Source organism: Pleurodeles waltl, chromosome 7 (genome assembly GCF_031143425.1).
Source record: "Pleurodeles waltl isolate 20211129_DDA chromosome 7, aPleWal1.hap1.20221129, whole genome shotgun sequence".
Classification (NCBI taxonomy): domain Eukaryota; kingdom Metazoa; phylum Chordata; class Amphibia; order Caudata; family Salamandridae; genus Pleurodeles; species Pleurodeles waltl.
In genome coordinates this window covers 962,214,713-962,238,141 of record NC_090446.1, presented here as the reverse complement: position 1 = coordinate 962,238,141, position 23,429 = coordinate 962,214,713, and the positions used below count along the sequence as shown (strand labels likewise).

At 48.5% G+C, this 23,429-nt stretch overlaps 1 protein-coding gene across 7 annotated transcripts in view; it reads left to right on the top strand.

The window, feature by feature from the left end:
* The window catches only part of RBFOX3 (RNA binding fox-1 homolog 3), a 1,585,357-nt gene that overhangs the window by 276,191 nt on the left and 1,285,737 nt on the right, over positions 1–23,429 (top strand). For 3 of the 7 annotated variants that reach the window (XM_069199699.1, XM_069199696.1, XM_069199693.1), the window contains exon 2: positions 11,259–11,374. The exons of the other annotated variants lie outside the window; for them this stretch is intronic. The gene's annotated coding sequence lies outside the window, so the exon portion shown is untranslated. The remainder of the gene's footprint in view (positions 1–11,258; positions 11,375–23,429) is intronic. 7 annotated transcript variants of the gene reach the window in all.

Below are 23,429 nucleotides of genomic sequence, written 5' to 3'. Positions count from 1 at the left end.
TTAACGCAAACGTGGTTCCACTTGCATTAACAACAACGTCGTGGCGTCGTCGTTGAGGATGTTTTCCCCTGTACCCAACTATTTAAAACAAAATGCATTTATTGGGGGGGTGTAGCACCCCAAACACCCCTCTGAACTACGCCCCTGTGAACCAATTTTGAGAATGTGGATACTGTCATTAAATGTTTACATCGTGGAAGGCACAGAGGTTGTGAAAAATTCAAGTGTCAAACAACCAACAAGTGTAGCAAATGAGCCACACCTACTCAGCAGAGGAGCTCGATGTACACTTCACCGCAGGCTGCGGTTCAAAAATGCGGTCCGCCCGGGAGGCGGTGAAAGTGCAGACAGCAGCCCTGCGTGTGACAAGGGATGCAGGCTTTGAGACATGCCCTGTCATAGATGGACCAGCCTTAGAAACATGTTGCTTATCTCGATAACGGTTTACGCCACCGTAAGGTTACCTCAAAGCACTGAGGAGAGCGGGAACAGTCGAGCTGAAAAGGCCAGGATAGAAGACAAGAGACAAGATAAGGTGAATAATAGCTGATGGGCTGGGAAAGAGTTATATGTCTGACATGTCATTGACTCTTCCACAGACTTACCAACCATCACAGGCCCACTGTTGCCACACATTCTCCCCGTTTCCCTGTAGGCCAGACCAACTCTCTCTACAATGCCAGGCAAGTCTGGCTGTGGAAGAGTCAGTCATATCTCTGACATGTCATTCACTCTTCTACAAACTTGCCAACCTTAACAGGCCCACTCTTGCCACAGATCCTCCCCACTTCCCTGTAGGCCAGCAGCAGGATGGAAGAAGACAAGAAGCATACAACATGGGGGTGTCTCCGCGTTGTTAGCGTGTACCTCCTGTGGTGAAAGCTTGCGCCAGGGAGTGCAAGGATGGCTAAGGTAAGTGCGCTGTCAGTAGCATTCTATCGTCACCATTGAGAGTTAGGCTCGCAGGGCCCAGTGCAGACCTGGGATGAGCAGCATCCACAGGAGCCCCAGCCAACTGTGCCCTTGTAATCCTGTGCCAGACGCTGCTGCTCGTGGACATGACAAAGTGGCGGGATCTATTGATAAAGATATGCCAGTGTTTAATTTAAATTTTGCAAAAACTGTTTCCATACTTTTTGATAAAAAAAGGTGTCTCGGGCTGAAAGCAAGGGAGGAGTTTTTTTTGGTGAAGCCAAGGGATGGATGGTTGGCTAAAAACAGAAACAAGCCTTCTTGCCATGGTGCTCACTACCTGAAAGTAATGCACATGTGTGCAACTGGAAATGTTTTGATAGAATTGGCAAATATGTTAAGTTTTACAGCACAGTTATATCTATAGAACCTTGTCCAATCATGGAATGGATAAATGGAGATTGGAGACATAGGCCGCGACTCAGTGAATGAATGAATAGTTGGAAAGGGTGAGGGGTGCGTGAGTGAATTAATTCAAGAATGGATGACAATTAATAAAGAAATTTAGCTCGGGGAGCAAATGCTTTCAATGCGCTGACCACAGGTGCATGCTCTGGTTTTCAATTTAGCTTCTGCATGAAAACACGACCCTCCCTAAACACCACCACCAACCCTTATGAAACATGCCTAGCCCAAATGTATTTAAAACAGAACACTGATCTAGCGCATCAAAGAATTAAACATAAAGCACTGAGATTTTATCGAAAACGAGAGAGAAAAAGATAACAATGTAGTGACTAAATGGCACAATGTGAAATGAAGAATCTGGGCTTCTACTTGTCCTCGTTGTGTGATCCTACACCATTATTTTTTTCACAGTGCCACCTTTTGATTCATCTTCACATAAGAGTACCTTTAAATACATCAGTTGATGGTGTGTGCTGCACAAAAACTAAAGTTTAATGCCATCTATAGTAACACTCTAGGCCACATATATGGGGTCCAAGACAACGGACTTCCCTTGTGGGTCACTAATGGCATTGTCCTCAGGGCAGTAACTGAGGGGCATTAATGTTTCTAAGTTCATCATTACAATCACTTTTAACAGTTGTCAGTCAATGCAATGGTATAATTTAATATACTAAACTATAATGCATTTGCAATGGTTACATTATAAACATTACACCGATTTGAATTATGAAGTGTCTTAAACATGTATGTACTGAACTCTAAGCCGAGCAACAGCACACCCTGCACCTCCCTAACCCCTAAATGTCAGTGGTGCTTGTTGTGATCCTGCAAAAGACAGGAACAAAAAAGATGCAAAAATAAATGGTTTTGAAGCGAGTTGGTATGACCAGTACACTTTAAAACCAAGGATGCAAGGCCCAGCAACAAAACCAGCCCCCAACAGCAATAAAAACGCCAACCACCCTGCCAGTCCACCAGTAAAACAGCAGGTGCCCCGTTTGGGCAGTCCTGGCCGGCTTGGAAGCATGAACAGGCTGTAATTGATGGAGTCACTTGAAGCTTCATTGCGACAAACATTTATTCTTTTTGAGAGGTAATGTAAGAGCGTTACCAGCTGAGTTCTGAACATATACAAATACTTGCACTAGTTACTGTCTGCATATTATTAAAATATATATTTTGAAAGCACTTGTATTATTTACTTTTTCTGGTGTGCTGTCACCACATTCTCACCTGAACGAGACAGGTTCCAGGAAAATGATGAGGAGGTACATTGTTCACCAGTCAGCGATCTTTTTAGAGAAAAATATAAACCGCCCACTTTAGATTTTTTTACAGATGTGTGGGCGACCCTGATTGACTTGTTAATGATTACCATGAATTGCTCTGCCTCCCCGTTGGCTTGCTGTCATCTCGGGGGAACCTTGAGGTGTTTGACGTGAAGTGACGTTAGGTAGCTATTAAGCTCCTGGACCCTGGAAAAAAGACCCCAAATAGTCCAACAGTGGTCATGGATTTCTACAGTTTGGGAATACGTTAATCTACTGATGTGGCGTTGGTAATCTCCCCTTCTGCATATCTCAGATAGCTGCCTACCATCACTAATGAGTAACAGCCTTCAGGCAAACTCCCAAAGTCAACCGTTGCACTCACTGTGGAAGTGTTGGGATTTCTTCTGTGACAGTGAGTGCTGCCAGATCTGGCAAACTAGACGCTTAGCAATGAAGGCACTCTTTCTCAGTTGTTTCTACGAGCTGGTATACTCAGAGAAAGCAGACTTTGTTGTGAAATGGACTCTTGATCTTAATAACACTTTGGTGCCTTGAATGAGTCAGGTGTACCGCTCTTTGTGAGATTACCAGTCGATTACCATAAAGGAGACAATCTTCAGGCTACAGGAACAACTCATGAATGACGCTGAATAGGGATGTGAGGATTTATCTGGCGTCGGGAGGGCAGGATGAGGAATTGTCCATTAGCGATCGCCAGAGATCAAAACAAGTCACAAGGATGGAAATTTGTAAGCAACCAGTCTGCAGTAGCACTACAGATATCTTCCAGTGACATAGGAAGTGGACATGAACATTCCACTACCATATTCTTCGGTTTAAATCCCACACTGCGCAGTAGTTGGTTTGGCAGGTAAAAGGTGCCTGAGAGATAATATGCTTGGATGTGTGATCCAGGTCAATACACTACTGGGAATGAGTATTCCTAGAACTGGAGAATCCACTTTTCTATCATGGTGAGGATTTGATGATGACCCTTGAAACATATGGACTAGTGGTTTATGGTCTTAGCCAGCACTGAAGAAAGTTTTGTACAGATAAAGATGGAAGTGCTGGCACATTGCTGTTAAGCTGACGCGGTGGGCCGCAGGTGCCTTGAGAAATAGTCTGTTGGGATGTGTGTTCTTTGTCGATACACTATGAAGAAAGAGTATCAGTTGGAGGATTCACTTTTTTGTTTGTGCAGAGGATTTGTTTAGGAGGAAGAGGACTGCCTTGTTAAGTTCAGATTAGAGCTGTTTGGCATAAGCAGCAGGTGCCAACTCACCACAGAATTGTTTGTGGGGCAGGACAGCTCCTAATCCAGTAGGTCTTGGAGTCATTAGCCAGATATAAGTACAGCAGAGTAGTTTCCAACATTTTGTCAATTTTTCTTCACTTGCAAAGTGGTCTGGTCTTGTTTCTACCAGTACCGAGTGGACAAAGACTTAGTGAGCTCTGTTAATTGGCTAAACAGAAATGTTATATTCTTGATGAATCTTCCCTAATATGTGACCATTCCGAGGAAGCTTCGGACCTCAGGAAAAAGACGTGGTAATGGTGGGTACAGTGCTGAGCACCAGCACTTATTTTTGAGGGCCGGGGCTTATTCTTCAGCCTCAAGCATTTGCTGTGAGCAAGAGACGCATATGGGAAAGATAGAGGAAGGGAAAAATGAAAAAGCGTCACAAAAGGATAAAGTAGAAAGCTGCAAGAGTGAGCTGAAGAGGAAGGGAGTGGCTTTATATGGATTGAAGAGGCCCGAGATGGCTTCAGGATTAGGCTGCCTCAGTATTCTGTGCTGGCACATAAACAGCAGCCGCGTGTTTAAGAGGAGGGCTTTGGGCACCGGCACCTTTTTATTTACGAATTAAGCACTGGGTGGGAACTTTGTGCCTTTAACTTTCGTGGGTCAGGAGACCCCATTGGATGAAAAACAATATCCAAATAAGCTGATACATGGCTTGAGGAATTCACACTTATTTCAATTGAGGGTGATACCACAGTCTGTTAATCTTTGTAGTGCATAAAAGTGCCCAGAATTATGTTCCTCTATGGAATGTATAAGAATGCCATTACTGACATGTATGGCCCCGGTGAGTCCAGAAAGGACCTCTTTGGTGCTGTACTGACCACGCCTGCACTGGTGATACCAAAATTTAGTTTTTTATATCTCCAGAGTCCAAGGCGGGTAGGGAGTGTTGTGATCTGCCTCGACCTGGTGTCCAACAGTAGTTGGTGGTATTGTGAGTTGAGGTCAACTTCAAAGAACCAGCAGACCCTGTTCAAATGCGCCATGAGGTTGTTTACTCCTCTTCTATCGGTATAAGATGGCTTTCCTGCATGACAGCCTTGTTCAGGCGGCACCTGTCACACAGAAATGTTTGTGCACCTCATATGGCTGTGTGGGCTTAGAAGTGACTACGATAAGTGACACTCATGATGTGGTTACTTTCATCTGCTCAATGATATATCTGTGTCTAGATTTGCAAAGTTCAGCTTCCACCTTCGGATGCAGATGGAAGGCCAGTCAGTGATGTAGTGCCACAGCTTCTAATAATGTGATCTTTATGCAGTTGACAGTTTTGCCATTGAGCAAAGTCATCCCTTTCCTTTGAAGAGCTTCTCATAGTCTCTTAATAGGTCATCAAGCTCAGCTCAATGGCTTTCGCATTATATGCAAACAGTGTCAGGCAAAGATCCTTGACCATCTGACAGCTCAGATGCATCCTGTACTCTTTTGAGTGGCATACACTCTTGCGGTAGTGATGCAGTTTTTTGTATAACTTCAGTAGCAAACATGACACACAGCGGAAGAGGCACATTGTTAACCTGCGCATAGATCTTGGCTTGTATGGTCTTTAGTTGAGGTTACAGCACTATAGAATCAAACGGTGTGTTTTATTTAACATAACGTTTATGGAGCCTTTGGTGTGGGTTAATGCTGTCACATGCTGAAGTCATAATTGAATCTGGTATTTTGGCTGTGTGCAGTTAGGGGTGTTGCTGTGGCATACTCCACATGCATGACACATTCATTGTCTTCGTCATCATCTGTGTTGCCTGCTGGAATAGGTACAATCGAATTAATCGTTATTTTTGAGGCTGCTTTGGGCCAGCAGGATGGGCTGCAGACTTTGGCCAAGTGACTGGATTTGCTGCAGGCTGAACATTTCTTCTCTTGTGCCGAACGCTCAGCAGGGTATGGGTAAAGGCTTCTGCAGTGCCGGGAGGGCCAGTTCTTCACTGGGCGGAACATTGGTTAAAGGCGTGCTTTGGACTCTATGATCTGATTGACTGCCTCCACTTGTCTTCGTGTGCCACACTCTGGACCTTGAGGGTTCTAATAACCGACAAAGCATCAAGGTGTCTGGCAGGGATTTGCCCTGTTCCCTAAAGATGTGCTGATTTTCTTTTGCCGTCTCATCTTACAGGGTGCATGTGCTTGCTGCCTCCTCCAGCTTGGCATGGAATGCATTAACTGATTCAATAAGCCCTGCTTCATCTGGCACAGCAAGAACCTCTCTTAGTTGAGGTTGCAAGAAGGGCAAAGTGCTCGTTTAGCGCTTCCTCACAGGTGGCGTTGGCGAATGATGGTGCCGCATTAGCAAGCATGCAAGATAATGTGAATATGTCTTCCACAGGTAGGTACAGGAACATAGGCCTATTATTGTCATCAGCTGCCTGGGAAGTACATCTCAAGGTGTGCAGCCCAAAAATGTCAATGGGGATCGTGGGGCAACACTGAGACAGAGATTTCAAATGGCATTTTAGATGGAATGGCAGACAGTCATATTTCAGTGCCGGTATGACTAGGATGGACAGCATTCTCACCATCTGAACCATTTTTGCATGGAAGAGATTAGTCATGGCCAGAAAACACACTTGGAGTAGGAGCAGTGGGATGGAGAGGCCAAATGTGAGTGACTGGTATGTGGCAGACAACCAGATGAGTGGGCTTTAGTGGTGCAGCACAGAGCCATTGCATTTACCCCCTTGGTGGTTACTCCTTGGGGTGGTTTGAAGTGTGCATGCAATTTGTAGGAAATGGCTACAAGCTGTAGAAACAGTAGCACCAAGAGGCAGAAATCAATTTCGTTTCAAGCTTCAGCTGAGAGGGCCTACTGTAAGATGTGCAGTATAGTCACAATATCTTTCCCCTGTAGTGAAGAACAATCTTGAGTCAGTGTAGGAACCATGCTTAATTTGTGCTTGTTGTTTCCAGTGCGGAGCACCGGTACTTATTTTTGAGGGTGGGTGCTTAGTTTTCTGCATCCAGCATTTACTGGAAGAAAAAGACACATATGGGAAAGGCGGAGGAAGACAAAAACGAATAAGCGTTCAAAGGGAGAGAGCAGAAAGCTGCAAGAGTGACTGAAGGAGCAGGGAGTGCCTGTGAATGGATTTAAGAGACCGGAGAAGGGTTTAGGATTATACTGCCTTGATGTTCTGTGTTTGCCCATTTAATTGCAATAGCCGCGTATTTCACAGGAGAGCTTTGGGCCCCCAGCACATTTGTATTTACAGTTTAAGCACTGTGTAGGAAGTACCACTCTTTGGGAAGACAGCCAGGAGCATGGTGTGGGCAGTTATGTCCTTTGTTGCTCCAAGCGTGTGCTTGTGGAGTATGTGCGTTGCCAGGGTCGGTGGCAGTGGTATCAGTAGGCTTAAATGAAGTATGCAGCGCACAAGGAGAGGCAGTGTTACATCAAGTGTGTCCCGTGCAGAGCAGACATGTGTGACGTATGCATTCACACAAACAAATGTAGCAGACAGCCAGCAGCTAGAACTGCCCCCCTCGTGAATATAGAGTTCCAGCACTGCTTAATTTGTGCCAGGGGTTGCCAGTGCTCAACACCAGAACTTATTTTGTGTCACTGGCACACATTTATAACAGTCCACCACAGAGTGGTGCTGTCAGTCTATTTTTTAGAAAAATCACACAAGCAAAGTGTTTTGCAATTCAGTATACCATTATAAATTAATAATACCAGGGTGTTCAATCCATCACCTGAGATAGTTAAAATTGTCAAATTTGCAGGACTGCGATGGTAGGTAGTGCTGCTGGTATTGGCATTTAGCGGCACTGGCAGCAACTGTGGGTGGTACAAGCTGCAGTGGCCTAACGAGAAGTATCTGGGGCCCTGGCACTCATTCTTCCCCAAATTAAGCACTGAGTTGCACGCCTCGGTCTGCAAGAACGAAATCACGGGCACGTGGTATTTTGGGAGCTGGACCCAGGAAGTGCGGAGGCCAGTGCTAATCGCCTTTTTATTTCCTGAATTATGCCACCAGGATGACAAAAATATAGAAAATCAATTGAGTTATTTCCCAAAAATAAAAAACGTCGCGTTCTCCTACATTGCAGTCGCTGTAGGGGTTTCTGGCCTGATCATCTTTCGGCATCGGTCGAAAACTTCCACTTGATGCTCGAACGACGTATGGAAATGACTAGTCACTTTTACTAAACCTAGCTGAATCAGTTCCTGTCCATGCTCCTGGACTGAAGTGAGCAGTGAACATACGCGATGGTGACGTGTAATCTGTTGAAGGAGGTACCCGACCTCCGGTCAGATTGTCCCGGGGTTGACGTCCACTGGCCCCTTCCTGTGGGCACGGGGACCGCACGGCAGGAATCAGGTGCTTTGACGGCGCTGTGCAAGGCGTGCTGCATGGCCAGCTGGCAGACCTGTGTGTCCCACCGCTGGAATGCAATAACTGTGGTGAGCTTAAGATTTCCCAACAATCAGGCTGGGACATATTATTAACTTTATAATAAACACATTGTATAAGAACCTGGACATGAGGAGGGGCTTAAGGGGCAGTGGAAAGTAATAGGAGTCCAGAGGGTACTTAAACTGCAGTATTTTTCTAACTAATTAGCACTTTTCAAGTCCTTCAAAACATAGAGTGTGTGCGTTTTTGTCTGTGTGCGCATGTAACATTCCAGGTTGAAATCCCACAGAAATCTCACAATACCCGACTGAAAGCACTTGTATACAACTATATACACTGAATATATTTTCAGGGGGGGGTCTAACACCCCAAACACCCCCCTGTAGCTATGCCCTTGAATAACTTGATTTTACTTTTAGTGCCTACCACAGTGTAGCACTCACTAAGCGGTGTGATAAACGCAGTGGTGGTTGCCACCAATCTAAAGTGGTGGGTGGGGGGGCAGGAGGTTAGGGAATTAATAATAAAAAAAAACAAAAAAGACTTACCTGCGGCCGCCGGCCACCTCAGTGCTCCTCTCCTCCCGGCATGGGTCATAAGCACAGGCTCCCCACCCAATCCAGATACCGTTCTAATACTATACCAAGCATGAGAGCAGCTCTGAGGTTGGCCTGAGCGGGCTGGTCTAATGCTCGTTCAAGTGCCTTTCCTCTACCTGACTGTGTAACACAGCTGGTTAGAGAAATATAAGTGCGCATGTCAGCTTGGCCGTGCTAAGGCAGCTGGCCACACCGACATGCACACTTAAATGCCCACCACTCCTCCTCCCTGCCATGGCCCGGCTCCACCCTGCCCTAGAATCCATTTGCTCAGTCAGTCGGAAAAAAATGATAATGACATTGTGGAGGAGCCACCAATGAATATACGTGTTATTTATTATGTAATGGTATTCAGTCTAGTAACCTCCAATGTATGGTTGAGTCGACTTTGCCGAAATTCTAGTTCCTAATCTGCACATCACCGGATGTCAGCAGCCCAGTAGGGTTGCCTGCTCTGGGCAGAGGATGAGGTGCATTACTAAGCGCTGCACTTCCTGGTAAAATACAGCAGCGCGGAGGTGAAACTGTTAAATAAATCTGCCTAGCACTTACCATCACATGGACAAATGTCTTGTCTAATTACAGCTCCATAAAACATCCCTTTACAGCAACATCAATACTATCAAACATCGATTAGGTGGAAGGTCGCCCCACCCTCGCCCCTCAGGGACGCCAATGTAGCTCTCTCCGATCTCGAGAACATTTCATTAGTCACGCCCGAGCTCTCCCGAAGCCCCACAATCTTGCTGCATCAGTTCCAACCTGCTCCAGCATTGGAGCCCTCATTCAGCCCTCGCCGCCAGTGTTGCAAGACTCCCCGCTGTGGGATCCACACATACTCAGCCAACCTAACCAATAGCGCCCCCACACACTTGGCTGTGCCAGTGCACATCAAACCCGACCAGCACCCCTCCCACTGCTGCAATAAATGTACTGGGAGAGGACCCACACGTTTCAGGAGCAGACCGGCTCTGTAAACAGTGAGTACCTGCACTTCTATATGTCCATCTAAAGCCCTGGTGTGGTATGTAGCTGCTGATACATTTGGGAACACACTGTTGCAATATATTATCAAAGCATGGTTTGGGAACACACTGTTATTTACAGACAGCACATGCTCAATTGAAATGGCCACTAAATTTGCAAATACGTAGTGTTTTCCGATAAAACTAAATAGCACTCAAGCAGGTGTCAGTAAATATTTGTCATTTGTACATCACCAAGTAAATAGCCTTATTTATTTTTATTCTGTAACATTTTTTGATTCCTTTACACTTCACAATAGCAAAAATGCCCTCCATTGTGCTTTCATAATAGCTGATGTATTTTGAAATATTTGTATGGTTCTTTCATAGGTATTTACATTTTGTAGAGTGTTAATAAAAATAGCATCCTGCAGCCTTTTCTGTCACACCAGCAAGATTGTCACATAGTTCATTTTACAAAGTCGCTCACTTTGCAGTCAGAGAAAGGAAAGTAAAAAACAATTTCCATGTTAAAAGAAAAAGCAGCAATAATTCAGAAGACATAGCCTGACATTTGACCGTTGTCTTTGAAGCACAACAACTGTGGAAAGATATAAACAAAATTTAAAGCCATCGTTGATGATGCTCATTCACCTTCTGCACTCCGGTATGGTGATTCTAGAGGTGCTGCAGCACCACCGCTCTGCTCCCCTACTTCAAGCACTGTGCCTCAGACCGCTCTGCCAAGGCATGTCAGTTGTAGCCAGCAGCACACTCTCACATTCCAATACTAATTCGATTCATACGTGGTCCCAGAAGAGCCTCTACCAAGGCACCTCAACTTCCACATGGAGGTGTTTAAACACTATCTGTTTCTCTACTCTGCCATCAGTGTGGCCCAGTAATACCCAAAATAGTGCCCAGCTGTCGCATTAGTGCCCGCTTGACCCTTACTTGTGGCCCCCTGGTCAAAAGCAGCACTGGGCTTTTGTTTACTCATCTATGTACTCACAATAACAAGAGGTTAAACTTGACTGACCAGCAGTTAAAGAAGAGAAGAATCTAGGCCGTCTTGCACAGTTTAACTTTAGGAGCACCTTCATTTTTAAAGACATCTTAGAACAAGAGTGTACAAAATATGATAAGGTCTTTTAAAGTTCATAAAGTATATTTCATTAACATGCAGAACCATTCATTTAGTAAATCAAATTATGTCAGTGCATTGAAAAGTATTTTTAGGGTTGAGCCTGCGAGTGCATGTGCTAGCACATGCGTCTCGCTTGCAAGACTCTGTTATGCACAGTAAAGGGTTTGGAGCCCGACCGTCACTCACCATTTGTTGGCTTGAATGTCACTCTTCTTTACAGCCTCGTAATTCGTCTACTTCAGGCCTGGCATCATTTCCATTCCTCTCTGTGGCACAGGGACCAAGCACCGATTGATTCAACTTAATAAGTACCTGTTCGCTGCTCCCGTGATTGAGGTAATATTTTGTTGTTTTTAACTTCTAGTGCTCTGCAAACACAAGGGTTTTGGCTGGCAAAGCAGGCCCACCAGGACAAACACAACTGCAATTTTTTTTTTTTTATAGCTAACTTTCTTTTATTTTGCCATGTTTTCTTTTCTCACTTTCCACTCATGTTTTATTTTGTTTTTGCTCATAGACGCTCTTCTCAAAAGAGTATCTTGTACAGAATATTGCAATGTGACGTTTGTTTATTATGTGTAATTTATGAAATGATGCTTTAGCACATAATTAGCAGTAGACCCCAATCCACCACACTCCAGCCTGCCCCACTACAATCCACCCCACTTTACCCTAGACAAATCCACCCCACTCCAATCCAAACCACTCACCCCTATCCACTCCAGCCCACCCCACTCCAATCCTCCTAACACACTCCAATAAAATATGCCCCTCTCCAATTCAAAGCAATCTGCCCACTCCGTTCCAAAACAATCTGCCCCACTCCAATGTGCCCCAATCCAAAACAGTCTGCACTACTGCAATCTGCTGCACTCCAATCTAAAACAATCTGCCTTACTCCAATCTGCCCCACTCCAGTCCACCTTACTCCAATCAGCCCCACTTTACTCCAAAACAATGTGTCCCACTCCAATATGCCGCACTCCAGCCTGCCCCACTGCACTCCAAACACGTCTGTCCCATTCCAATCCACCCCACTCCAATCTAAAACAATATTCTAATCCAATCCAACTCCCCCAATCCAATCCACGCCGCTCCATCCCAATTGACTCCACTCCAATCCACCCCACTCACATCCCTTCCACCCCACTCCCTTCGAATCCACCCCACACGAACCCAATCCACCCCACTCCAAGCCACTCTACTACAATATGCCCCACTCCAATCTGCCCCACTCCATTCCAAAACAATCTGCCCCACTCCAATCCAAAACTATCTGCCCCACTCCAATCTGTCCCACTCCAATCCAAAACAATCTGCCCCACTTCAATCCAAAACAACCTACCCTGCTCCAATCCATTTAAATCTGCCATATTCATTTCTGACTCACTTTAATTCGAAACAACTTCCCCCACGCCAATTTGCACCACTCTACCCTGCCCCACTCCAATCTCAAACAACCCACTCCAATCCAAAACAATCTGCCCCACACCAATCCAGTCCACCCCATCTCAACCGGCCCCAATCCAATCCACCCCACCCTACTCAAACCAATTTACCCCACTCCAATCCACCACAATTCACCCTACTACAATCCAGTCCACCCCACACCAATCAGGTCAAACCCACTCCAATCCAGTCCACCCCACTCCAATCCAACCCACAACAGTCCAGCCCACTCCAATCCAATCCATCTCACCCGATCCAATCCACCCCAATCCACTCTAGTCCAATCCACCCCACTCCAGCCCAATCCACCCCACCCCAGTCCAATCCACTCCAGTCCATCCCGCCTTACTCCAATCCAAATCATTTCAGTCCACTCCATCCCACCCCAATCCAAGCAACCCTACTCCAGTCCAACCCATCCTACTCTAATCCAACCTACTCCAGTCCATCCCACCCTACTCTAATCAAACCCACCCTACTCCAATCAAATCCACCTCACCCCAATCCAGTCCACCTACACCACCCCAGTCCATCCCACTCCAATAAATTCCACTTGAATCCACCGTACTCCTGCCCAATCCTCACCGCTCCAGACCACCTTAATCTACCCCACTCCAATCCAGTCCACCCTCTCCAATCAGTCCACCCCACACCAATCCAATCCACCCCACTCCAGTCCACCCCTCCCCTATCCAGTCTCCCCAGTCCAATCCAGTCAGCCTACCACATTCCAATCCACCACTGTCCACTCCAACTCAATCAACCTTACCCCAATCTACCCCATCCGTCCACCCCACTCCATTTCAATCCACCCCAATACAGTCCAACACACCCCACCCCATTTCAGTGCATTCCAGTCCATTCCACCCCACCCCACCCCATTCCAGTCCACCCCACACCAATCTACCCCACACACTCCAATCCACAACACTCTACTCTGATCCATCCACTCTATCCCAAACCATTCCACCCCACCCCAATCCATCCAGCCCACCCCACTTCAGTCCATTCAGACCACACCACTCCAATCCAATCCACTCCAATCCTCCCCAGTCCATCCACCCCACTCCAGTCCACCCCACTCCAATAAAGTGAATCCAATCAACCCCACTCCAGTCCAATCTAATCCATTCCACTCCAGCCCACTTCAATCCAATCCACCCCACCTCAATCCGATCCACCCCACATCAGCCATGTCATTCTAATCCAAACCACCCACCCCAAACCAATTCCACCCCACTTGAATCCACCCAATACCATCCATCTCATCCTGTTTCAATTCACCCCACTCCACTCAATCCACCCCACTCAGTCCCAATCCACCCCACCCTACTCCAATCCAACTCACTCCACCCTATCCACCCCCACTCCACTGTTCGACACACTCTGCCACTAAACCACTGATTTCCACTCCCCTCTATGACACTCTACTCCTCCTACTCCACTTTATGACATTCCAACAAATCCACTCTACTCCCCTACTCCACTCCGACACTCCATGCCACTAGCAATGCTGACCACCACCCACACTGGTGTACAACATGGCAAAACACATTGCCAAAGCCAATAGCTCTTGTTTATGCGGGACCTATTGGCTTTGCCATTGCTTGTTTTTAAATTGATAGTTTTCAAACATAAACTTAGAAACATTCATGCTTCCTCCCACCCTACTAACAATACCAATGGTGATCTAAGAGACAAGTCAGTTGTTATATGCCCCGTTGAGTGGCAGGGTTGCTATTATACATGAGCAACACTATTGTTTATTAAGTCAAACACCGAAGAAGGTTTTATACAGAGCATATCCTGAAGTCATGTATTTCTAAGTTCTCTTATTCATGCTAATGAACAAAAATCAGGAAAAGTGAAGCAAAACAATTGCCTAGGATCACACAATTTGGTCAACTAGGGAAACCAGGATTTGTCCCATATTTTCTCATTCCACATTGTGCAATTCAATTCAGCCACTAGATGAACATTCCTAACTTCCCCTACACCCTCCTTACATTCCCTCCTCCCACAGCACCTCGATCACCACCCTGCTGGCATCACCACGGCCCTCATTCACCCCACAAGCCAAACGTTTTGGCTCCTGGGATGATGCTTGCGAGTATCCATGGTATGGCCTCTCATACAAAGCTCTGAGAAGAAACGCTAGCTCTGCTCACCTGAGGCCTCTGCCTTACAGGACTAATAAATCAGCCAAAAAGTGGGTTCTGCTAAAAGTAAAACTTACACAGGTACAGCTGACACATTGGGCTTTATCGCAAACGTAGTCTTAGTCAACACGAAAATGTGATTTAGCAGATAAGGACTGCAAGCTTGTTATGTTTACTATAAGGAGGAGTTGGTACCCAGCAGTGACCAGCCCCCTGACTGCTCTCTGGATCCATGGATTTCAGTTTGCGGCAGTGCAGCTATTTCGTTCTCATCTTTTCTTCCAAAGTGAGACGATGTTCCTTGAAACGTAAAAATGGGGTCCTTTTCTTATATTGCCCCCTCTTTAATTCAACTAATTGGCAGGGGTGGCTTCCACAAATGTCAAGGAGGTGTGGGTTGCAGGGGGACAACAGGGATGGGGAAACAAATATTTTTAAAAAAAACACTTACCCTTCCCGCTGCCGCCGTCATCTCCTGCCGCCTCTCTCCTCTGCAGTTCTGGTGTCCAAGCATTCAGTAGGACACCAGCACAGACTCCCCAGCAATCCTGGCACTGCTCTCATGCTAAACCTACCACAAGAGCAGTGTCAGGATTGGTCTGAGTGGCTTGGACTGCCATTCAGACACTGCCCTGGGGTCTGTGCAGTTTCTCCAGCCCGGCTGTTCAACACAACCGGGTTGGAGAAACCTAAGTGCGCCTGTGTGTTTGGCCTGCCTAAAACGGTCAGCCAAACACACATGTGGACTTAGTGCACTCCATTCCTCCTCCTCCCTGCCCCCCTCCTCCATGGCCGAGCCATGCCCCTCCCTTCGCATGCTCACTGAGCCTGCAGCAAAAAAATTAAATGATAGTGAAGTCTTGATTTGTTTTTCTGCTGCTGCCTCTTAGCCAGGGGGCAACACTCCTCCGCCATTGCTGAGGAACGACCCCTGCTAATTGGGTGCAAATTTACCAGCAAGTGATCCTCAGCTCCCGGTTTAAATTTGAAATGGTTGCCAAAGACACACACTGCTGCATGGAATCTGCAATGACACTATAAAGGGCTGTGATTGGCTCAAGCATAAGAGTTGTAAATATGTTTACAATATTGGAAACCAGGGAGAGAAAACAAGTTAGGTGACAAACACCTCCATTTCAGCTCCTCCTTTATACAAAGTTCTAAGCACACAGCTACCCGCATGAGAAGTCAGTGAGAGGAGATATATAGAAATACACTGACCTTAATGAACCCCTTAAACCTCTTACCAAAAACAAAGAGGCTGGTGGGTGGACTTTCGCAGCATCCTGGTTCAAAGAGCCACTAGGGCCCAAATGTACAAAGCACTGTTCGCAATTTGTGGCCAGTGCGATATTTTGCAAACCGAACTATGCATTAATAGATCGGTTCACTAAATACTGAATTGTAAACAGTCACAATTACACCTTTCTCAAGAATATTAATGAAGTAGGTTGCAAATTGTGACCCACTATGATTCACAACCATCACAGGGATCGTGGCCTCATGGGGTCAACAGACCACTACATTGGTGACTGCTTTTAAAAGCAATTTTTTTTTTTTTAATGTAGTTCATTTTCATTAAAGGAAATGCAACTGTTTAAAAAGAAAAATTTATGTTTTCTTTGTTTGTGTGATTAAGAGGAGGCAGCTCCTCTTAAACTTACTTTTTTGTACATTCCCAAAGCAGAAGGGATCCCAGAGGAACCCTCTCCCTTTTGCGAATGGGCTACCACCCAAACTTGGTGGTCGGAAAAATATAAATGGTTTGAAAATGGATTTTGGTTGCAAACCATGGATACGTGTGATACAATATCAGTATTTGGAAGGCATGCCTACAGCACACCCTTTCCAGATACCGAATCGGAATCCATTTCTAAACACATTTAGTGATTCAGAAAAAACTATTCATAATTGCTAAATGCATTTAGTACATAGGAAACATTTTTTAATGTTTGCAAACCCTCTTCTTTTCTGAATCTGAGGGTTTGTAAACACTAAAACAAACTGTACATCTGGTCCGAGGAGTGGAGGTCGCCTGGCCAGATTCCCAATGCCAGCTTCTCCTTTTACCCAGCGCTGATAATCTTTGGTGCTTCAACACATCGTGCTCTTGCAGAGACTCTTCACAGGAAGAGTTTGGGGTTTGTTCTACCTAGTGACTTCTACTATTTGAGACTGTTTAGGCTGATATGACCCTAAACTTCTACTATAGTGTTATGGATGAGGATTTTATGTGCATAGAACAATTCTTCCTGGTAGTGGGAGTATCTGTTCCCTTAGCAAGTGTCCTACCAGAGAACGCAGTGGGCAGTGAAGTTCTCTGTCACACCCTTGTTGTCTTGGGGAAGGCTCTTCAAGAGAACAGTGTACTGCTGATGGAGATCAAGACGTTTGATGGAAGGTGTGGCACTTAGGGCCTACCTTACACTCCGAAATGAATGTTCACAAACCTGTTTTGTTCCATCCATTGAGCAGGCGTCAAGATTTTCAGGAATTTCAAATGTACTGAGTATCTGGTATCTGGTGTCTTAAGTATTAAACCTGGCATCTGACACTTGTTCCACACTAAGGCTCAAACACCATCACGACCAAGTCCATCCTATCATGGAAGCACAACTGGACTGGTGAGCCACCGAATATGAAAACAATAGGGATTTCAGAATACCCAACAAATAAAAAAAATGATCTTCAACGAAAGGTACTACTTGTAAATGTTTCTCATACATATTTATGATGGATAGCCTACAAGAATGGCTGGATTTTACCATTCAGCTAGTCAATGACATCAGCCCTCTCACAAGACTCAACTGCTGATTGCCTTGGCATGCCTTTAAGTAACCTCCCACATTTATGGCAATGCCCTGCTGATCATGGTACCCCAAAAGCTGGACATAGGTCGTTACTTACTAGGTGGTTAACTGGGCATAACGCCATGGACCACTAAAAGCAACTTAAACCATTCTCTCCGCTAGCGCTTTCCCTGCCCGCTTCTCTGCTCTTATAGCCATACCCAGAAGACATTCACTGCCAGGTCCCTATCTCACTCATACCTGAAGTGTTTAGACCTTATGATGAACAGCACAATATAAATTGTGAACTCAATCATCAACTCAAAGGAGAAAAGTCTCAGGAACGGTTTGCAGGTCATGCACCATCAATACGGTATCATTGCCTCAGAAGCCAAATCCTTTCTCTTGCGACACCCAAACTAAAAAAGAAGAGAAAGCATGTTTCATTTGTGCTTGTTGCTCCAGATGCAAACTCTCAATCTAAGATGGCCGGCATCTTCAGCTTGCCCTCTCATGGAAATGATAGCAGCTTCTTTTCCCAAGAGTGGCCTATAAAATCAGCCTCGTCCAGAAGTCCACATTTTTAGGTCTCTACTGTGTGACCTCATGTGCTCTCACATGCAAGAGATATTGTCTTGAATAAGGAGTTTGAAGCTTGCCCGTTGCTTACCATTCCTGGGCTTCATTGTCACACTCATTTGCTGCCTTCTAATTGGGCAGTGTGTGCTGTCTTTACCTCTTCTTTCTGCAGGGGTACAGACCAAGTACTGATTGCTTCAGATATATTAAGGTCTTTCCTCTGCTGCTTTTGTGATTGAGGTACTATCTCCTTTTTAGGTTTCTTGCTTCTTTCCCTTCCATCCACCCTGTCCATGTTGCTTCTTTCCCTCCCATCCACCCTGTCCATGTTGCTTTTTCCCTACCACCCACCTGTCCATGTTGCTTCTTTCCCTTCCACCCATCCCTGTCCATGTTGCTTTTTTCCCTCCCACCCACCCCGTCCATGTTGCTTCTTTCCCTCCCACCCACCCCGTCCATGTTGCTTCTTTCCCTCCCACCCACCCCGTCCATGTTGCTTCTTTCCCTGCCACCCACCCCGTCCATGTTGCTTCTTTCCCTCCCACCCACCCCGTCCATGTTGCTTCTTTCCCTCCCACCCACCCCGTCCATGTTGCTTCTTTCCCTCCCACCCACCCCGTCCATGTTGCTTCTTTCCCTCCCACCCACCCCGTCCATGTTGCTTCTTTCCCTCCCACCCAGCCCGTCCATGTTGCTTCTTTCCCTCCCACCCACCCCGTCCATGTTGCTTCTTTCCCTCCCACCCACCCCGTCCATGTTGCTTCTTTCCCTCCCACCCACCCCGTCCATGTTGCTTCTTTCCCTCCCACCCGCCCCGTCCATGTTGCTTTTTCCCTCCCACCCACCCCTGTCCATGTTGCTTTTTCCCTCCCACCCACCCCTGTCCATGTTGCTTTTTCCCTCCCACCCACCCCTGTCCATGTTGCTTTTTTCCCTCCCACCCACCCCTGTCCATGTTGCTTTTTTCCCTCCCACCCACCCCTGTCCATGTTGCTTTTTTCCCTCCCACCCACCCCTGTCCATGTTGCTTTTTTCCCTCCCACCCACCCCGTCCATGTTGCTTCTTTCCCTCCCACCCACCCCGTCCATGTTGCTTCTTTCCCTCCCACCCACCCCGTCCATGTTGCTTCTTTCCCTGCCACCCACCCCGTCCATGTTGCTTCTTTCCCTCCCACCCACCCCGTCCATGTTGCTTCTTTCCCTCCCACCCACCCCGTCCATGTTGCTTCTTTCCCTCCCACCCACCCCGTCCATGTTGCTTCTTTCCCTCCCACCCAGCCCGTCCATGTTGCTTCTTTCCCTCCCACCCACCCCGTCCATGTTGCTTCTTTCCCTCCCACCCACCCCGTCCATGTTGCTTCTTTCCCTCCCACCCACCCCGTCCATGTTGCTTCTTTCCCTCCCACCCACCCCGTCCATGTTGCTTCTTTCCCTCCCACCCACCCCGTCCATGTTGCTTCTTTCCCTCCCACCCACCCCGTCCATGTTGCTTCGTTCCCTCCCACCCACCCCGTCCATGTTGCTTCGTTCCCTCCCACCCACCCCGTCCATGTTGCTTCGTTCCCTCCCACCCACCCCGTCCATGTTGCTTCGTTCCCTCCCACCCACCCCGTCCATGTTGCTTCGTTCCCTTCCACCCACACCGTCCATGTTGCTTCGTTCCCTCCCACCCACCCCGTCCATGTTGCTTCGTTCCCTCCCACCCACCCCTTCCATGTTGCTTCGTTCCCTCCCACCCACCCCTTCCATGTTGCTTCATTCCCTCCCACCCACCCCTTCCATGTTGCTTCATTCCCTCCCACCCACCCCTTCCATGTTGCTTCATTCCCTCCCACCCACCCCTTCCATGTTGCTTCATTCCCTCCCACCCACCCCTTCCATGTTGCTTCATTCCCTCCCACCCACCCCGTCCATGTTGCTTCTTTCCCTCCCACCCACCCCGTCCATGTTGCTTCTTTCCCTCCCACCCACCCCGTCCATGTTGCTTTGTTCCCCTCCCATCCACCCCGTCCATGTTGCTTCGTTCCCCTCCCACCCACCCCGTCCATGTTGCTTCGTTCCCTCCCACCCACACCGTCCATGTTGTTTCGTTCCCTCCCACCCACCCCTTCCATGTTGCTTCTTTCCCTCCCACCCACCCCTTCCATGTTGCTTCTTTCCCTCCCACCCACCCCTTCCATGTTGCTTCTTTCCCTCCCACCCACCCCTTCCATGTTGCTTCTTTCCCTCCCACCCACCCCTTCCATGTTGCTTCTTTCCCTCCCACCCACCCCTTCCATGTTGCTTCTTTCCCTCCCACCCACCCCTTCCATGTTGCTTCATTCCCTCCCACCCACCCCTTCCATGTTGCTTCATTCCCTCCCACCCACCCCGTCCATGTTGCTTCTTTCCCTCCCACCCACCCCGTCCATGTTGCTTCTTTGCCTCCCACCCACCCCGTCCATGTTGCTTTGTTCCCCTCCCATCCACCCCGTCCATGTTGCTTCGTTCCCCTCCCACCCACCCCGTCCATGTTGCTTCGTTCCCTCCCATCCACCCCGTCCATGTTGCTTCGTTCCCCTCCCACCCACCCCGTCCATGTTGCTTCGTTCCCTCCCACCCACACCGTCCATGTTGTTTCGTTCCCTCCCACCCACCCCTTCCATGTTGCTTCTTTCCCTCCCACCCACCCCGTCCATGTTGCTTCTTTCCCTCCCACCCACCCCGTCCATGTTGCTTCTTTCCCTCCCACCCACCCCGTCCATGTTGCTTCTTTCCCTCCCACCCACCCCGTCCATGTTGCTTCTTTCCCTCCCACCCACCCCGTCCATGTTGCTTCTTTCCCTCCCACCCACCCCGTCCATGTTGCTTCGTTCCCTCCCACCCACCCCGTCCATGTTGCTTCGTTCCCTCCCACCCACCCCGTCCATGTTGCTTCGTTCCCTCCCACCCACCCCGTCCATGTTGCTTCGTTCCCTTCCACCCACACCGTCCATGTTGCTTCGTTCCCTCCCACCCACCCCGTCCATGTTGCTTCGTTTCCTCCCACCCACCCCTTCCATGTTGCTTCGTTCCCTCCCACCCACCCCTTCCATGTTGCTTCATTCCCTCCCACCCACCCCTTCCATGTTGCTTCATTCCCTCCCACCCACCCCTTCCATGTTGCTTCATTCCCTCCCACCCACCCCTTCCATGTTGCTTCATTCCCTCCCACCCACCCCTTCCATGTTGCTTCATTCCCTCCCACCCACCCCGTCCATGTTGCTTCTTTCCCTCCCACCCACCCCGTCCATGTTGCTTCTTTCCCTCCCACCCACCCCGTCCATGTTGCTTCTTTGCCTCCCACCCACCCCGTCCATGTTGCTTTGTTCCCCTCCCATCCACCCCGTCCATGTTGCTTCGTTCCCCTCCCACCCACCCCGTCCATGTTGCTTCGTTCCCTCCCACCCACACCGTCCATGTTGTTTCGTTCCCTCCCACCCACCCCTTCCATGTTGCTTCTTTCCCTCCCACCCACCCCTTCCATGTTGCTTCTTTCCCTCCCACCCACCCCTTCCATGTTGCTTCTTTCCCTCCCACCCACCCCTTCCATGTTGCTTCTTTCCCTCCCACCCACCCCTTCCATGTTGCTTCTTTCCCTCCCACCCACCCCTTCCATGTTGCTTCTTTCCCTCCCACCCACCCCTTCCATGTTGCTTCTTTCCCTCCCACCCACCCCTTCCATGTTGCTTCATTCCCTCCCACCCACCCCTTCCATGTTGCTTCATTCCCTCCCACCCACCCCGTCCATGTTGCTTCTTTCCCTCCCACCCACCCCGTCCATGTTGCTTCTTTGCCTCCCACCCACCCCGTCCATGTTGCTTTGTTCCCCTCCCATCCACCCCGTCCATGTTGCTTCGTTCCCCTCCCACCCACCCCGTCCATGTTGCTTCGTTCCCTCCCACCCACACCGTCCATGTTGTTTCGTTCCCTCCCACCCACCCCTTCCATGTTGCTTCTTTCCCTCCCACCCACCCCTTCCATGTTGCTTCTTTCCCTCCCACCCACCCCTTCCATGTTGCTTCTTTCCCTCCCACCCACCCCTTCCATGTTGCTTCTTTCCCTCCCACCCACCCCTTCCATGTTGCTTCTTTCCCTCCCACCCACCCCTTCCATGTTGCTTCTTTCCCTCCCACCCACCCCTTCCATGTTGCTTCTTTCCCTCCCACCCCTTCCATGTTGCTTCTTTCCCTCCCACCCGCCCCGTCCATGTTGCTTCTTTCCCTCCCACCCGCCCCTTCCATGTTGCTTTTTTCCCTCCCACCCGCCCCTTCCATGTTGCTTCTTTCCCTCCCACCCGCCCCTTCCATGTTGCTTCTTTCCCTCCCACCCGCCCCTTCCATGTTGCTTCTTTCCCTCCCACCCGCCCCTTCCATGTTGCTTCTTTCCCTCCCACCCGCCCCTTCCATGTTGCTTCTTTCCCTTCCACCAGCCCCTTCCATGTTGCTTCTTTCCCTCCCACCCGCCCCGTCCATGTTGCTTCTTTCCCTCCCACCCGCCCCGTCCATGTTGCTTCTTTCCCTCCCACCCGCCCCGTCCATGTTGCTTTTTCCCTCCCACCCACCCCTGTCCATGTTGCTTTTTCCCTCCCACCCACCCCTGTCCATGTTGCTTTTTCCCTCCCACCCACCCCTAGCCATGTTGCTTTTTCCCTCCCACCCACCCCTAGCCATGTTGCTTTTTCCCTCCCACCCACCCCTGTCCATGTTGCTTTTTCCCTACCACCCATCTGTCCATGTTGCTCCTTTCCCTGTTGCTTCTTTCCCTTCCACCCACACCTGTCCATGTTGCTTCTTTCCCTCCCACCCGCCCCGTCCATGTTGCTTCTTTCCCTCCCACCCGCCCCGTCCATGTTGCTTCTTTCCCTCCCACCCACCCCGTCCATGTTGCTTCTTTCCCTCCCACCCACCCCGTCCATGTTGCTTCTTTCCCTGTTGCTTCTTTCCCTCCCACCCACCCCTTCCATGTTGCTTCTTTCCTGTCCTCTATCTCTGCTTCTTCTTCGACTGCCTCTCTCCCCCGTCCATGTTGTTTCTTACCCTCTCACCCCACCTGTCAGTGTTGCTTCTCATCCCCTCTAGTCCCGTGTCCATGTTGCTTCTTATCCCTCCCACCCCGGTCTGTGTTGTTTCTTATCCCACCTCCCTGCTGCCTTCCCTGTGTCTTCCTCTCCTTCTACCCGCCCTCATCCTTGTTTCTTCCTCCTCTCCCACTAACCTTCTACCTCTTTCTTCATAACCCCCCCAACCCACCTCTTCTCCCACTCACCCCGTCTCTGTTTGTATTCCCCCCGGCCATCAGACAAAATTAAAAATAAGTGTTATGATCTGGCCAGTGCTAGCCGCTTCATTGAGCTTTCTTAGCCCTCTGTTCTCCCATTCTCCACCTCTACCCACC